The sequence below is a fragment of the Ambystoma mexicanum genome, chromosome 9 (genome assembly GCF_040938575.1).
Source record: "Ambystoma mexicanum isolate Mex_15411 chromosome 9, UKY_AmexF1_1, whole genome shotgun sequence".
NCBI classification, from domain to species: Eukaryota; Metazoa; Chordata; class Amphibia; order Caudata; family Ambystomatidae; genus Ambystoma; species Ambystoma mexicanum.
In genome coordinates this window covers 336122469-336138834 of record NC_090931.1, presented here as the reverse complement: position 1 = coordinate 336138834, position 16366 = coordinate 336122469, and the positions used below count along the sequence as shown (strand labels likewise).

Genomic DNA, 16366 nt, shown 5'->3' with positions numbered 1-16366 from the left:
AATCATCGGAGAATCTGCTTTGCAGTGCAGGTAAGCCACCCTTTAAACTAGTTTTGGTAGCTTGTCACTACCATACTAGTACCATCTAATGTTTCCTATCTTAAAGTTCTCCATTGAGATCTCTGTATGCCAGGGGGTAGCTTTCATCATCTTGGGGTACTTGGAACGAACGTATAGTGGGGTGATTCTGGACACTGACGAGGAAGCATTTTAGGAAGTAATAGTGATGGCTCGTCCTTGTTTAGTATCTTTAGACACAGTAGAGCTGAATTTGAGGCCATTCTTGGGCTTATTGGGTGGTGCACTTTTATGGGAAGATGTCATAAGGGGGTGTGGGAGCTTATAGGTGTAGTTATCCACTCCAATATCTACACAGTGAACATTTCCACCAACTCTTGGCCCCTGTGCACAAGTCTACTGGGATCTCTTCGAGGTAGCATATCAAGCCATAATGCCTCTTAAACTCGAAGTGCTGCTTGGCTTTTTATTTCAAAGCCGTCTTCTGGGTTTACAGCTTCATTGGAGCTGTAAACGTGTCTGCCTTCAGCGAGTCCTGTTACATCCAACACATTTGGTGTGTGCAGTAAGTGCTAGGTAATCACGTTTTGCGATTGATGGCATTAATGGCCACTTAAGCCAGGCCTACACAAGCCAAAACAGTTGCTATTGGCGGGTGGGACACAGCTTACTGCTGTGGGCGTTGGGCAATGGTCAAGCACTGCCAAGTAGAAAATATATAAGGCTTGGTACAGGTTTTTCCTGAATTACAAATATTGCTTGTACGGTAGCATGTGCCTTTACCGTAGTCTGAAATTGCTATTGAGGTAGCAATAGAAGTATTGAGGTCTATCCCGATGGAGCTTCATCCGTAGGTTCACGTCGTTGGAAATGCCTCATAGAGCAAACTTGTGGTTCGCTTTACCCACTTAATCCACCTGTTGGGTCTGTGGGCAAAAACTACAAAACATTGTCTTGCGTTGCATTAGTGTTTCGTACTAAGCTTTTTTTTTTTTACTTTTCAGTTCACATCCAGAGCATTGCAGTGGAGAACACCATGAGCCCCTGGTTACAAAACAGGTGTGTAAATGTTCTATGCTTGGCAACCAAGGGAAGCTTAACCGTTTGTTTTGTATGCTTGTTTTTAAATTTATTGTTTTCATTGTAATTTCTATGGTTTGGCTCCCTCGATAGAGGGTGAAGGTATGAACCGGGTATATAAGTCTGCATGGATTGACCGCCTAAAGGTTTTGGCTTGATTTTTTTTTTTTTGCTGTTGGTGTGATCTGGCATGTTTGCTTTAATGTTGCCCCATATGACAACCAACGTGCACTGAATGGTATCTGCACACACCAGCCTTTTACTGGTGGGGTGTTCATAAATCAGTGCTACAGCAACTCGGCACCTGGCATCGTTGGTTGTGAGGTTTTTGGTGCCTCTCAAACCTGGTATTTTTGCCGATACAAGCAATTTAGACTACACTGACGATTCAACTGAAACTTGGTTTCATGGCAAGGGCAAGCAGGTTGGGTTTTTGTGGGGTCTTTCTCTTCAGGGACTGGTGAGAATGTGTTAATGGGCCTTGAGTGGCTTCCAAATACCCATCTGCAAGGCCTGTAGGGACCAGAATGATTTTGCATGTTTTCCTTGGTGTAGTTTTGGTGGCTGGAATTGTTGCTTTCGATTCTGCAAAGCAAGCTAGCCCTTGATGTGTTTCAGGCACAGGTAAGCCTGATCCTTTTAACGAAGATGCTGAGTGAGCAGGAATGTGGGAGACCACCTTTTAATGGGTATGGCGTCTGCATGATGCAGTAGAATTCATTGCTAGGCAGGATAGTCATACGTTTGCAGGACAGGGCAAGTGCTATGTATAGAGGGCGGCTAGATCCATGAGGAGAGCGAAGGAACAGACCTCAATAGCCGAGGTTGCATTTTTTTCCTTGTGTTGCAAGGAAGCTGTCAGTTATATGGTAAGACATTGGACACGTGTCATGATGTCGATTGGGGGAGAGAGGTAATAGAAAATATAAGCACTTTTGGAACGGGCGAGGGTAGTAATTTACATTACGGTGGCTTGGCATTTGTTCACTATTTTCTTCTAGTGAGAAGGGCAGTAATATGAAGAATGGGGATACTTGGAGCGTAGCAAGAAATGGAAACGTCACATTGGGTGGTTAGTTGCTGAATGTACTTGTACAAAGGAGCACCGTGTTTGAAGGGTGTCATGTTTGGAAAGCTGTCCTCAAAGCAGGTGCCTTCTAAAAAAAACAAAACATTGCATAGTAACTGGAGAAATGTAGAACTTGCTAGGGGAGCGGCGGAATTGGGTAGTGCAAAGGACACTAGTGCATTAAAGTTTGCGTGGCTTGTAAAAGGTGCCCATCCTCCTAATGGAAGATGGGTGCAAAATCGAAGCTGGGGTCTGGATTAAATATGTAACCGGAAAGTCGTTGGAAGTTAAACATTGTACAATCCAAAAATGTGAAGGTGTATGTGGTGGCAACGAGGAATCTGAGTATTGGCTAAGCTGATGAGGAGAAATCGGCCCTGCAGAAGTATCTTAAATGGCACGTCCTTCTCGTAACGATGTGATTGGGGGGGATTTTATTCATTTGGCATGTGCTAGTGACCTGGCTCACCAGCTGTTATCACTCTGGTCATACAGTATTTGTGTGATGCAACGTGGGGTGGGCACTATGATTACTTTGGGGGGGGGGGGTTGGGTTCTTGTTTGCTTTTCTCAAAGTGGCCGGTACACTGGATGGATACCTGTAGGGCAGGCGACGTGTCCTAAGCTGGAAACTGCGTTAAACATCGCGCTGTTAAACGGATCTTCAGCTAGATACTTAAAATTCAATTTATTTATTTTTAGGTGCAGGTCATTGGTATTTTTACTGGACTTTCCAACGTCGATTACAAATGGTAAGTGAAGTTGCACTAGCAAAAGCTGAACACTAATTGCAGTTATCGAATATCCATGGTATTTTTGTAGCTAATGGAAGAATGTTGGCAGACAAGTGAACTTCCACCTATCAATGCTAGGGTATTCTGCCCATATTCAGTCGATGCAACACTAGCCAATTGGCTACATAGAGTACCATGCTTAAACCCATTTACACGACTATAAAACTGCTCCAATCCAGGCTGCACTAGTCCCGCACTCAGGCTTACCAATAACATACACATCCCTAATTTGACTACTATAGGCCCACATTATTTTCTTTCTGATAACCTCCCCATTTCAATTACTAAGGTCTGGTAATGCCTTTGCTGAGCCATGATATGCCGTCTTTCTGGGAAGGCCATGTGCTGTATGACAAACTGGTGATGTGCATCATATTCGCATGACCTTTTACTGGGTGTAAATGACCTGATTATTGCATGGAGCTGATGGGTTCCACATACACAAGGTTAGCCACATTAATTAACCATTGCGAGATCATACCTAGGCCTGCCACAGGTAGGCTCACAATTTGCAATCTTGAGCAACACAGCTATTCCGTAGCTAGCCTGTGGTTTGTTTTAAGCTTGATCAACTTTCACTAACACACAAGCCTCTCTAGCAGTGCCCCAGCATAACCTTGTGTACCAAATATCAAAAACCCAGTCTCAACCTGCTCTTGACTAACCCTGTAACTTGTGGAATAAATTAGAATGTAAAATGTAACCTGTGATCGGCTACCACTGTACTGGGCTGGACTGCTTATTGCTGTAACAGGATGCAACCAGCTCATAATGTAACCATTCTCTTAAGCTATGAGTGTCTAGATGCCTCTAGGTTTTGTGCGCTATATAAATTGGTCTGTTCATACCAGTCTTCCATTATGGCGCAACTTGTGTAATGATGAATGGCAATGTTCAACTGCTCTGAGTAAGTGACTGACACAAGCCTTTCTGAACGCAGCAATCCAAGTGCACAGGCATTGTTAATGTGGTGCATCTGCTGAATTTATTTGCTCATTTGACGTATTGTTTTCATGGGTGGAATGCCTCCATGCTGATGTGAGGCAATTATAAAAGGCTGTACATTATTTAATAAAGCACAATTTCGTTACACTTGTCAATCCAAGACTACTTCACCTTTTTGCAAATCTTTATTGCTCCACAGCCAGGCAGTGGGTGAAGTGGGAAACCTAAATGTTCTCTTTGTAGAGCATTTTGAGTTTTGACACAAACCCGGTGATTCTGCAGTCTCCTCCCCTTCTATCCCAGGTCCTCTGCAATGCACTGGCCACACTTTGCCACCAACTCGGGACATCCTGAACACCCTTTTTACTCGCCCTCCAACCCATCCTACCCCCTTGCCGCACTTTGCCCTCCCATGTCACACCTGGTTACTGAGTTTTCTGCTCAAAATCTTGTCTAAACAGCTTCCCTTTGCTCATCCAGAACCAAAGGACGTTGGCTCTATTGCCACACTCGCTGTTTTCTGCAGTACACTTGCCACTGGATCATCCTCCTTCTCCCTTGTGACACCCTCCTGAGCGAACCTTCAGCAGACCCTAACCACCACCCTATTTCCACCCACTGCCCTTCCAGTGGAAACTGCTGGAGAAGCTGGCCTCGTCTCAACTGGCACACTGAACTTGTGATAATCAATCTGGATTCCAAGCGCCCAGAGGCACAATGCTCTTCTGAACACCTGTGAACACTTGCTTGGGAACCGACACTTTTTGTAGGGGGATGTTACCTTTGCAGGGGACTACTAACCCCCATACTCCCTGGAACCCAAAAATGCTGAAGGGAGCAGGGGACAACCCACTCCTGTTCAATATTTTCCAATTCGTAGGAATGGAACAGGCCTTTCTGGTATACATGGATGGTCTTTTTGGATGTTTCCAGGCAGCAAGACTTATCCTTACGGCCAGGTTCTACATATCTTGAGTCAAAGTGACTCACGGTTGCTGCTCGGCTTCAAATCCCTCTGGGAAGTGTTCATTTTACGAAGTAGTCTGAGTCCGGCAACAAAGAAGCAAAAGCCACCCAGTGGTAGCTTTTGTTTACAACGGCTGGCTTTTGCTTCCTTAGTGCCGCAAACGCAAGCACAGGCGGCATCCATATCACAAAATGGATGCCCCCTAGTGCTTGCAATTTGAGCTTCCTTTGCTGCTCAACTTTCCATAGGGATTTATTTTTTTACTTGTTGGCCAATATTTTCTGACCCAACCATTCCTTTGAGCACCGCCTAACCAGCTAACCAATGCATCTCTTGCACTGCATTCGCTGCTGAAAGCAATTGGTAGTGGTGTAATGGCCCGTGCTATTGTTGCATCAGTTGAGTCACCTCTGCAACTATCACTGCAGTGGGGTTTTGAGACTGTACGTACTGCTGTCCTATTCTGGCCAAGCTGTAAAACCCGATGGTCATGGCCAGCCTGCATTGGGCACTGTATAGAATGTTGCTCCTTATGTTGGGTGCAATTTTCTTCGGTTCATGTGTTGGCATAATGAGTCTCCCTTTGTAGCACTGCAGCGGTGCCACACAATTGAAAATGGCTGATTGGGGGAGGTTACTTATTTATTTTTATTTATTTAGATTTATGTAGCGCGCAAGCAGCCCACGGGCATTGAGGCGCTGTTACTTGTGAGAGCTTAGTTACAGAGGTACAGGAATGGTAGCAGTTGTTGGTACATTATAAGTATTACAGACATAATACAATACTTACAGCTTCTGCGATTGGTCATTACATTCCAGTTTATGCAGTGGGTCAAAATGTATAGTATTCATGCTGATGTGAGGGACCTTACTGTTCCAACTGTTTGAACAAAAAATTAACAGAGCACTTAATACTTTCCAGATCACCACTAAAGGGATGACTTGGATGTGCCATGGATAGCAGATTTGGATTGTCCAGGTTTGTACCAGCAAGATGCTTATAAATGGTGCTACTGTAATTCAAATGATGAAACCTACTGTTCAACTGCTGTGTGATTAGTATATGAACTGAAAGGCTATTCTGAGCAGAACTGCCTGTCTAAATTTGGTTTATTAGTATACCATGATGGGCGCATCATGTTCTGTTTCCTTTTTACAGATGAGAATCGTGGCTGGCGATTTGGCTTGTAGTCAACGGATCTCTTGTTGGTAAGCTGCTGGCAAAGCTATTTTGTGCTGGATAGTAATATATGATGCAAAGTTTATTGTATGAAGTTTTATATGCTGCTGGACTGCACCGCCTCCTGGCACTCTGCTTCTTGCACTGAATGGTATCTGCACCCACTAGCCTTCCACTGGTGGTGTGTTCATTAATCTGTGCTATAATAACTCGGTATCTGGCATCGTTGGTTTTCAGACCGTCTGTGTTTGTTAAATCCTGGTATTTCTACTGAGACATGTCACTACTCAAGATGCAATTGCCTGTCTTTAACTGTGCTTTTGATCTGATTGCAATTGGCTGGTTTCAGTGCATGAGATACTTTGTGTATTCTCAAGCGGACGCCTGTCTTATCCAATATGCATTTAGATGCAGGTGCCGCAACTGCATCAGTTGGTCAAGGAATAGTTTTGCTACTTTATCCGCTGAACATGCCATGCCTGCAGCAGTATGCACCTAATGCACTATGCCAGCAATACCTGTTTAGAGCTAGAAACAAAAACTTTGGGTCAGTTGCCGTTTTCACACTTCGGTGTAGCCTGCTTTTTGCCAGAACAGGGGACTCGATCTACGTGCATACACAATTCCCCCTTAACGGGTCTGTAACTCATGACCTTCAGCTGGCTCCCACACAGACACAGCATTTACTCCCAACTAATCTGGGGTTGCTGCATTAAAAGATTGGTTCTCAGATATTGCTTACTGAACAAACTGCATTCATCCCAGAATGTTAAATGTTATGCAACCTACTGATGACTGCTAATTTCCTGCAGTGGTTATGGTTATATTGTAATCTCCTTCCCTGCCAGGTACTGTTACCTTGCTTGTTCAGGCTATGACATTTCAATTGTCTCTAAAGCAGGTTGTGATGGCACTGCTACCCTTCTCTTGTAACTGCAGTACATTTCTTTCATTCTTTGCAGGGGCTGGATGAATAACTTCAGATGAGGCATTCTAACAATTCAGGTAATTGGATTTTTGAATAATATCCTGTGCATATACCTTTTTTCATCCATAATCGTTGATGTTATGCAAGCTTGTGGTCATTACCAAGGCTACTTGGAAGTTCCGTTTCTAGTCTGCTGTGGACATGACCATAGAATAAACCTACATCAGATATTCTACTACCCAAGTGGTATATATCTGCTGTCGGACACTTCAAATTGACATGCTCTGTATATGTAAGGCGCTTATACAACAAGACAAAGTGCCGGAATGGAACAAGGGAGTAAAGGATGGAACAGCTGTCCTACTAGGCCTTGTGACATTTGTAGTGTGCAATGAAAAGGAAGGGTTGAGTAGGGTAATTGCTATTGGAGTCCCCTATGGGAGGAAGTGGTACCTGGGGACATCCTAGGGGAAGAGTGGAGATTTACTGCCCCATAGGTAGGGGGCACAGTAGGACACACCTTGGTGTGGGTCGTGCAGGGGGGTGGCAGTTGGGCAGAGGCCAGGACCCAATTTGACTCTTGAGGGGCTAGGGTGCTAATCTGTGATTTGGGGGGGGGGGTTAGAGGGTTTGAAACTTGAGGTGGGCCAGGTCAAGACAGAAAGGGGAGACTTCCTAGGCGGGAGCAGCTACAGAGAGGATCTGCTACCAGCTCTCTGCTTGGAGAAGCATCTGATCTTCAGAGTTGAGGGTTGGAGCCAGGATTGAAGGGATCTGGAAGGAGTATTTAGTAAGTTGCAGGTAGTGTGGACCCAGACAACCTTGTGGATGATGCAAATGGTCTTGCATTTGATCCTTGCACCAACTGGGAGCCAGTGGAGGGATTTGAGCTGGAGATGCACATCACCTGGCATAAGTAGTGCAGCCCTATTCTGGATTAGTTTAAGGGGGGGGAAGAGGCTGTTGGGGAGGACAAGTAGATTGTGCTTCTGGGGGTAATGTGAGGAAAGGAATACCATGAGTTGCAAGTGGTGCCTTGTGAGAAATGAGAGGGGAGTTGGTTTCTTGCCTCATTGGAAGGAGGTAGCAAGCCCATAGAGTGTGTAGGTGGGACTAGGAGCAGGTGTCTCGATAGGTGGATCAGTTTGTCTGAAGACAAAATCATGGGTGACCCAAGACTGAAAAGCCGATGGGCAGTCGGGGAAGAGGGGTGGCTCATTAGAAATGAGGGCAGAGATCTGGACGAGAGGTGCTAGGTTAGAAGTTGACAAGGTGAGAGGATGGAGACTTGGGGCTAGATCAATGAGTGGCAACAGCAGGAGTTGATTCGCGAAATTCTTCACTTGTGGGTTTCCGTGCCTCTAGATGCTCCAGATTGATGGTCATAAACAACCAGTAAGCTGTGTGTTGGGTCAGTTGCAGGACGACAAACTTATCCAGGAGTTTCCCAACGGAGGGTTTAGTGGAGGGTGGTGGTTGGCCAGACACGGGTCGGCAGGCTTTTGGGGGTGCACAGTGCTTGAGGGAAGAAGGAAAGGGCGAGATGCTAGTGGTTGCAGGAGCAAGGGAGATGGCCCCTTGTTCCTCCCACAGCATTAAGGACACCTGTTTGGTTCAGGCCTTCATAGAGCAGCCTGCTGTAGAGATCATTGTGATAAGATGGGGGTGGAAGAAATTACAGGGTAGGAAAAGCGACGGGGCAAGGAGAAAGGGGTCATGATGGGAGGTTTGGAGTGAAAAAGGGTGGCCATTGCAGTACAGAGGGCCTGAGAAGGAGTTTAGGTGGAAGACCGCAGATGGATTGTATTTTGAATCTGCTGTGTTGGAATCTCCAGAGATACAGGCTTGGATGTGAGCCATCTTGGGAGTGGATATACTGTATTGCTTTTGGAGTAGTCCACAGGCCAGATTGTGAGGGGGATGAGCCTGAGGTCTGCCCCTTTTTAGCAACTCTGCACTTTTATCAGTCGTACCAGCTCTTATGCTTGGAGGCAGACTTCAGGCGTGTCCTCAAGACCAGGGCAAGTGTTTGGCACTGAGTGAAGTGACTTGGGGGGGATGAAGGTGGAGGCAAATGCAGCAGCTGACACCCGTTTCATCAGACAGATGTGAAAAGCTGGTATAGAAACGCTATAATACCATTTCTTGTTTTTTTAGTCTGCAACTGCCGTGTAACCCAGTTGGTTGAAAAAATCATGTGGGTGCCTGAAGATGTTGGAACTTCTGCAACCTACATGTGAAGGAGCCTCTAATCATGTAAGGCTTTTGTCCCTTTATCTTAAAGATATGGTCATTTCAAAGAGGGCTTATTTGGCTCCAAAACCTATAGCCCTTAACGCTATGACCAAAAAATGACACCCTCTGCAGGATACCGTGGACACACATGTGTACTTCGGTCTATTCCAGAGGGGACAACAATTGGGGTTACTCCTATAAAACTTGCATGGGTGTTGACATGGGTAGTACAACTCATGCCTTGAGTTTCCTTGTTGCTAGCCTTTAAAGGGGAAGGGGCACTGCATATCTTGTAATTTGGTGTTTTGGCTGAAGGTATGGTAATCTTGTACATGGAAGTCATTTTGTGCTTTGCCATTATGCAAGTTACTTTCTGGTGTAGGCTTTTCCAGTAATCAATGGTTCTTGTTTCACGATGCTAAATGGATTTTTTTTTTCTATTTTCAGGTGTTTGTCTGGAGGTACATTCGTTAAATTGACAACTTGACAATTCTCAATAAAAAAATGGCTAAACCCATGTTTGCTGTACATGATGGATTTTGGATGTCTTCATTTTTGCGCATTGGTTTTGTGCAGGCTGAAATTCCATTTTAGCTGGGCCTGGTATTGGCCTGGTTTGTCGTGTTCAAGAGTCATTCAACAGTGGTCATGGAGGTAACGGTAACTCAGCAGCTACGGGCTGCTGGGATGGATGAGCCATGGATTAACAGTGAAGGACTGGGGTGAATCCAATGAGTAAACTCCATACTGGCCTCTTGGCCCCGTTTTTGAGCGCATTTAAGATTTTTGTAGAGGCCCAGACCCAAAAACTGTCATATGCACCAATATCTGTGAAATGGGGGGGGGGGGGAGGGGGTGGAGAAGCTGTGATGGGTAGTTAACTTGTGTCCCAGTTTGTAAAGTTGGCAGCAGGCTACATCTTCCCCTTCCCTGATACCATCACGTTTTTGGCCAGGTGGTCGATAAAGCAATCATCTTCAGTAATAGAAAACAGCTAAATGCTTTTCTGTGCAATACAATTCACAATTGAGGCGAATACCTTGATTATAGACTAGTCCAGTCTGGTGCAGGGGCATGCAGGCCATGCATATCTCAAGCTACTACCTTTTGGGTTAATGACCTTGTTGCATCGCCCTTTGCCGTCAATGTCTTGCACCACACTGCTTGTATTCCTTATAGTAACTTTGTTCTGCTTACATACTTGCTACTCACCCCCTTTATTGTCCAATATAGTAGCCCACTCACTACTGCCGCCATCAGTTGCTTTGGCTCACATGTAGGTATTAGACATGTAGAGCAGTTGTACTGCACTTGGTATTTGTAGGTCCACACAATTGTGTGGGTTCGTGTTTGGAGTATGTCTAGCACTTGTTTACTTGAATTGTAAAGGCTGAATATTGAATTGCACCTTTGGGCTTAGCACATGTAGTGCACTTCGGATTGAATTGGGTAGGATGGCTCACTACCCACGTACTGCTGAAGTATTGTGAATGTCAGCACATGCACTGCTTTTAGAAGAAACATTTACATTTAGCATACTTTGAGCCCTGACTGGCAGTTAGCAACCTTACTTGTGTACTGCACATGCACAATCCGTAGTTGCATGGACTAGTAGGGATTTTTGTTCTGGTTCCTCCCCTGCCCCTTTGTCTTGTTGAACTTTGACTTGCATTATAAATGCCCAATAATTAGTTGGATGTCTTGGAGTGGCATGGATTTGGGAGTGGACAAATGATAACAGATAAAGGTTGTTAAACCAAACATGAAACTCTGGCCTTCATGGTGCAACAGGGCTATCCTTCGGTGTGGCATGAAGGGACATTTCATGCAGAAACAAAGGCATGGTACAGGTACAGCAGTAAACAATCCAGTCAGGCAAGAGGCTTAGTAATTTGGGTGTATTCTCCTGCTTGAATTTCGTCTAGGTCTTGTAGTGACCCAGCCCATGCTTTTGTCTCAGCATTGCACCAAGTCAAGTTCAAGGTACCACAGCTTGCATTGCGGCCCCTATGGAGGCTAACTCCATGAACCTGGTGATATGTCTGATTTGGACTATGCCCCAGGCAGGTATATCTTGGGATTCTGGCTGCCCTGCTTGCGTGTTAAACCCAGGACCAGAAGGTTTGCACTTTTCCACATTTCCAGAACATTTGGATTATGTCTGCACCGCAGAGGATGAACTCCTATTTGGGGGGGGGGTGGATCTACATGCGATGGAACACATTCATCTGGATTAATCTAGAGCAGCAGCTTCAATCTGTCATTACAGGGGACTTTCTTACAGAAGTATAGTACAAGTATCTATGCATGTTCGCAGCACTGATTCCGAGTGTCTTAAGGTTCGTGGTTCATGCTGTAGTCTGGAAACACTTCCAGCATCTACATTAAGGTCAGAGTTCTGGCTCAGCTGGTCATCCTTGTCAATTGACACCTGCAATGCTTAACGTTCCCATATCCCAGGAATTGCCCCCTTGGCAGCCCTGTCTGTTGCGTTAATGTATGAGTCTCTGAACATCACACTTTCAAACATGTTGCCCCATATTTCCGAGGGCATGATTGCCAGGTCCTCTAGTTTTACATCTGCTGCAATAGAAGACATAAATAAGTATGGGTGACGTATATGCAGGAGCTTAATTGCTTGGGATCAAATCTTCCTGCCTATGGTCACAAGGAGTGATCTGGTGTTAGTGGAGCTTAAGGGGAGCCATAGGATTTATTTGAGGTGAGCACAAGTGCAGAAACAGCATTGACTCAGAGGTGGTGTTTGCAATTCATGACAGAGCTTAGTTGCGCTGCCAGATAGTATTGTCCACAACTGAGGTAGTATATGGTAGGTACAGGACCTTTAGTGGTTCAGGACCCAGAGGAAATCGGTCACGTGTCTAGGAAGTGGACAATTGGGCCCAAATGTAGTGGAAAACATTTGTGAAGCAGTAAAGAAATCTGGGGAGAACATTTATTTTCACGATTGCCACTCTACCCATAAAGGACACTAGTAGTCTGGACCAGATAGACATAGACCTCTTAGGCCATTATGTGGAGCCCCAAGTATCTTTATATTGCACCTCCCAGGGATCTGCTAGTAAGGTCTTGTTCACCCATCGGAGGCTGACCGCACTATGTACTAGTGGCAGGATAAATATTTGTTACCACAAAAGTGATGGGTGGAGCCATGTGCAAGTCAGCTGCCGCCACAATGTTAGCGGCCCAGCCCAAACTGCTAGGCCAGGTCCCCTCTGCACAGAAAACCAAGCAACCCAGACATGTTTCGGCCTTGTTGGACCGCCTCAGTGAGGTGCAGCCTGGTTCCCTATGGCGCAGCGAGCAAGGGACCCACGCCTGGGCACACCCTTTCTCACATGGAGAGACAAACACCACAAAAGTGATGGGTGGAAGGTTTCGAATGAATCAACCACTGGCAATTGCAATGGGCAACCTTCCGCACCAACGTTTTAGCCCTTCTGCGCCATTGCAAAAGGGGTCCAGCCATGTACAAAGGCTTTCCAGCACCTCACGGTGGGAGCAGGGACGAAGGCTTTCCAGCACTTCGCAGTGGGTGCAGGCACGTGGATATAAGGAAAGCAAACTGCCAGCCGACAGAGCTTATTGGTGGCAATGATGGAGGTGAGGCTGGGGAGGTGTGGGTGAAGTGGGGTACAATTAACGAGATTCGAGCCAGGGCTAGGATGGGCTATGGCGAGCGTTCCCAGACCATACCTGTCTTGGTCTATGCAATGTACTTTGGGTGATAGACCATTTCAGGAGATGTGGAGATAGGAATTCATGGGATCCATATCATTAAGGGTCTGCCCAAAGGTGAAAAGGGCATTAAGCAGAGGGGTGGCCTGAAATACAAAGCATAATTCGCCACTGCAGAAAAATAAAGGGCAGTGGCAAGGAATTGGCTCCGAGGCGGCAGGCAGAGGAAGCAACACTAGTACAAAACTAGTTTACGGTTGCTGTGGAGCAGTTGGCTCAGACAAGTGGAGGATACAACACAAATTGGCAGATGCTAGAATAGCTGTGGTCAGAAGGCCAGTGGGTTGGGAATACAGTACCAAGGAGGACAGTAGCAATGCGCAGGATTTGAAGGAATGGGGCAACTTGAAAATGGGGGGGGGGGGGGGGTTCAAGGCAATAGGAGCAGACTGGGTACAGCTATGGTCAACAGAATTATGGTCTACCACATTAGTAGCCCCCAAAGGGCTGAACATCCCGAATGACCGCCAGACATACACATGGTTGCCAGCATAGATCCTAGGTGCCTCCTTTCTGCAGCAGTGACGAGCAATGCAACAGTATGCTCCCAACAGGCAGGTGTCACAAACTCATTTAATGGCACTCTAAATGCTATGGTCTGCAAGTGGAGGATGATCCAGGATGTATGCCCCTTAAATTATGTGATACAGAATTTCCTGTGGTTCCAAACATGGCCACCATTTTGTGTAGTAGCCCCAAAGAAGTGGCCCACTTTATGGTAGATTAAGAACACCTTTTTGATACCCTTGCACCCGGACTTGCAGTACCTCACTGCCTTTACCAATGGAAAGTGCTGCAAACACAGGTTTGCCCCAAGGGTACTGTGAAGGCCCAAACACACTGACCTAGGTCACATCCAAGTGCCCAACACGTTCATGTGGATGACTGCTTGTGTGTAGTGACAGTAAGCAGAACTAAGACTCCATTACCATTTGTACAGCAAGGGGTACAATAAGTGCCACATGGCAGTATTGCCTGCAGGAAGTGCTAGGGCCAATTAATAAAAGCCACAAATTAATGCCATAAAATCAGGCTGCATATATTTGGCATTTATAGATCTAGCAAATGCTTTTGGCGGAGTTGACTGAGAAACATGGTCTAAATTAAAAGCTAGAGGCTGCTCCCCTAGCCTAATTCAGGCTATAAAAGAACTGTACTCGGGACACACATGTACATATCTGTTTAGATAGCGAAGGCCACCTGACCAAGCCCATACGAACGGCAAGGGGGGTCAAACGAGGGTGCCCTCTAGGAGCGACACACTTTACAGATTGGAGGTTGGCATTGCATTGGCTGGAGTGACATTGTTTCCACCAAAGCTGAATGGGGCATTTATCAGCTGGATTCTTATGCAGACGACCTGGTCCTTCTGGATCTGACCCCATCAGACTTCAAAGAAAGCTTTATGCGCTAAAAACCTATATTGAGGACCTAGGCCTGGAGGTCAATGTCACCAAATCGGGAATTAGTCCTTGAAAATCAAAGGGGAAGTGGAACCAAAAAGAGATGGACATTGGACAGCCAATGTTAATTGCACAATGTCAAGGTGAGCTGAAGATCTTCTTTGCAGGTAGGTAAAAAGCCTTGCGCAATTGTTTTTAGAAATGTTTGTAGAAAAGTAGAACACATTAAGGGCTACAAGCTGGGAGGCTTGTGGGGGACAAAGCTTTAACAACTCTGCAAGGTAATCAAGACCGGTCTCAACCGAAAGGCCACACAACAAGAGGTAAGTGCTCTTAGACTTGCAGTACATCTGGTTAGAAATGGTTCCAGTTGGCTTATTCCTGAGCCACAATCGTGGGAACAAAAGGGAGGACGTCTGGGGACTCCTGCTCTGCAAAGGGAAGGTCCGCAGCAGCAATGGGCAAACTTCGATTCGGTGGTTCTTCTGTTTTAGCTCCTCGTGTCTGGCAGCAAATGGCAACACTGGTTCTCGGATACCACTTCAGACTTTCCTCGCATCTGGGGTCCTGCACTCTGAGGTGGCTCAGGCTTGATCAGTCCTGCATCAGGGAAGTCCAGAGGCTCTTCCTAGCGCTCGGGCCAGACTTAAAAGCAACGCACACAATCTGGTGTTCCTCTCCCTGGCACTTCAGTTCCAGAAGCTACAGCAGTGGAAATACAACCAGCATCAAGAGGATGTCCAGGTGGGCTTACTTTGATTGGTCCCACCAACTCAAAGGGAGAAGTCGTCCTTGCAGGGCTTCTCTAGTCGAGGTGATTTCAGATCTTCAGCACAGCAGCAGGGCTTCACCGGGCAAACCAAGGGTCCAGGAGTTGTAGCAGGCCTCTCTAAGTTCTTTGGATTCCTTTGTCCAGTGGTCCACTCTGCCTTCCAAGCCAAAAAGCCTTGCCTTTTATGCAGGTTTCTCCCATTTATTCCAGCCTAGCTATCAAACGGCAGGGTGGCTGTCCTCGCTGGACAGCCAGCTGACCATCACCTTTGGGTACATTCCTGTAACCAAGGTGATTAAGCATTGGGAGTTTCGGGCACCCCCTCACTGCCTGCCCCTGTCAGACATACTGGAACCAGAGGTGGGCTTCCCTCATGAACTCGCCCCCTCCAAAGACAAAACTAACAAAGGGACCAAACCTGGTTTGGCATGCAGAGAGAATCACAAGGAACTTCCCGACAAATGGCAAAAAAAACCAGGGCCCATTTTGACGAAATGGGCACCCATGGGTCCTTACTGTGGCTGCCAATGCAGTGTGTGGTAAAACGCACAATGGTAGTAAAAAGTAAACCACTACCACCAGCCATTAATTGTAGACGGGGTAACATGGACATGTTGCATGAGAAACTAGTCAAAGGGTATACTAAGTAACCCCTTCCGCACCCTATGGTAAGATAATGTGTGCTGGGTCTAGAAAGTTACAAAATATAAGTAAAGTCAATTTCCCTTTACTGCTCTTGGAAACCGTAGTTTCACCAAGAGAAGGTATTTAAACCTTTGGGAAACTGACTTCCCTGTGCCACTGCACTGAAGATGCTGTGTGACACAATATAAAGGTGCCTATGGAGTTTGTCAGACTCAAGTCAAAAGGACAGATTAAATTGCATACAAATTGCATGAGAAATCCTAAAAGAGCTGGGGGGGGGTCTCCATGGTAGAAGGGAATTAACAGTTCTGAGAATTCTCCCTAACATTCCTAAAGCAAGAGTTGGTGCATTGGAGGTGGGGAGGTGCTTTTCGTTGACTGGTTAGTGGCAAATGACCAAGAGACAGGACCAAGGCATAGACGTGGCGGTAGTGCGCCTCGGAGGTGATTATGAAACAGTGATGAAAAGGCAACCCATGTACTACTTGGCCCAAGCAGCAGAGCTTGTGGCGCTCATTGAAGCGCTACATGCTTCACAAGGTTGCCACGTGACCATCTATCCAGACTCTGC

At 46.1% G+C, this 16366-nt stretch overlaps 1 long non-coding RNA gene and 5 other non-coding genes across 7 annotated transcripts; all 6 read left to right on the top strand.

Annotated features, from left to right (window-relative positions):
• The first annotated feature begins 37 nt into the window (after positions 1-37).
• Positions 38-9744, top strand: LOC138488037 (uncharacterized). Of its 2 annotated transcripts, none has more exons than XR_011274583.1 (8): positions 38-868; positions 1023-1077; positions 2870-2919; positions 5796-5852; positions 6033-6082; positions 7016-7058; positions 9139-9237; positions 9664-9744. It is a non-coding gene; the product is annotated as an uncharacterized lncRNA (long non-coding RNA). The 2 variants fall into 2 exon arrangements; XR_011274584.1 differs by having other exon boundaries at positions 38-942.
• LOC138490602 (small nucleolar RNA SNORA18) lies at positions 839-970 on the top strand. Its single transcript, XR_011275543.1, has one exon. It is a non-coding gene; the product is annotated as a small nucleolar RNA SNORA18 (small nucleolar RNA).
• On the top strand, positions 1326-1465 carry LOC138490590 (small nucleolar RNA SNORA8). Its single transcript, XR_011275533.1, has one exon. It is a non-coding gene; the product is annotated as a small nucleolar RNA SNORA8 (small nucleolar RNA).
• LOC138490617 (small nucleolar RNA SNORD5) lies at positions 5892-5963 on the top strand. The gene has a single exon (XR_011275555.1). It is a non-coding gene; the product is annotated as a small nucleolar RNA SNORD5 (small nucleolar RNA).
• LOC138490596 (small nucleolar RNA SNORA8) lies at positions 6194-6334 on the top strand. Its single transcript, XR_011275537.1, has one exon. It is a non-coding gene; the product is annotated as a small nucleolar RNA SNORA8 (small nucleolar RNA).
• On the top strand, positions 9269-9397 carry LOC138490599 (small nucleolar RNA SNORA25). The gene has a single exon (XR_011275540.1). It is a non-coding gene; the product is annotated as a small nucleolar RNA SNORA25 (small nucleolar RNA).
• Positions 9745-16366: the final 6622 nt, after the last annotated feature.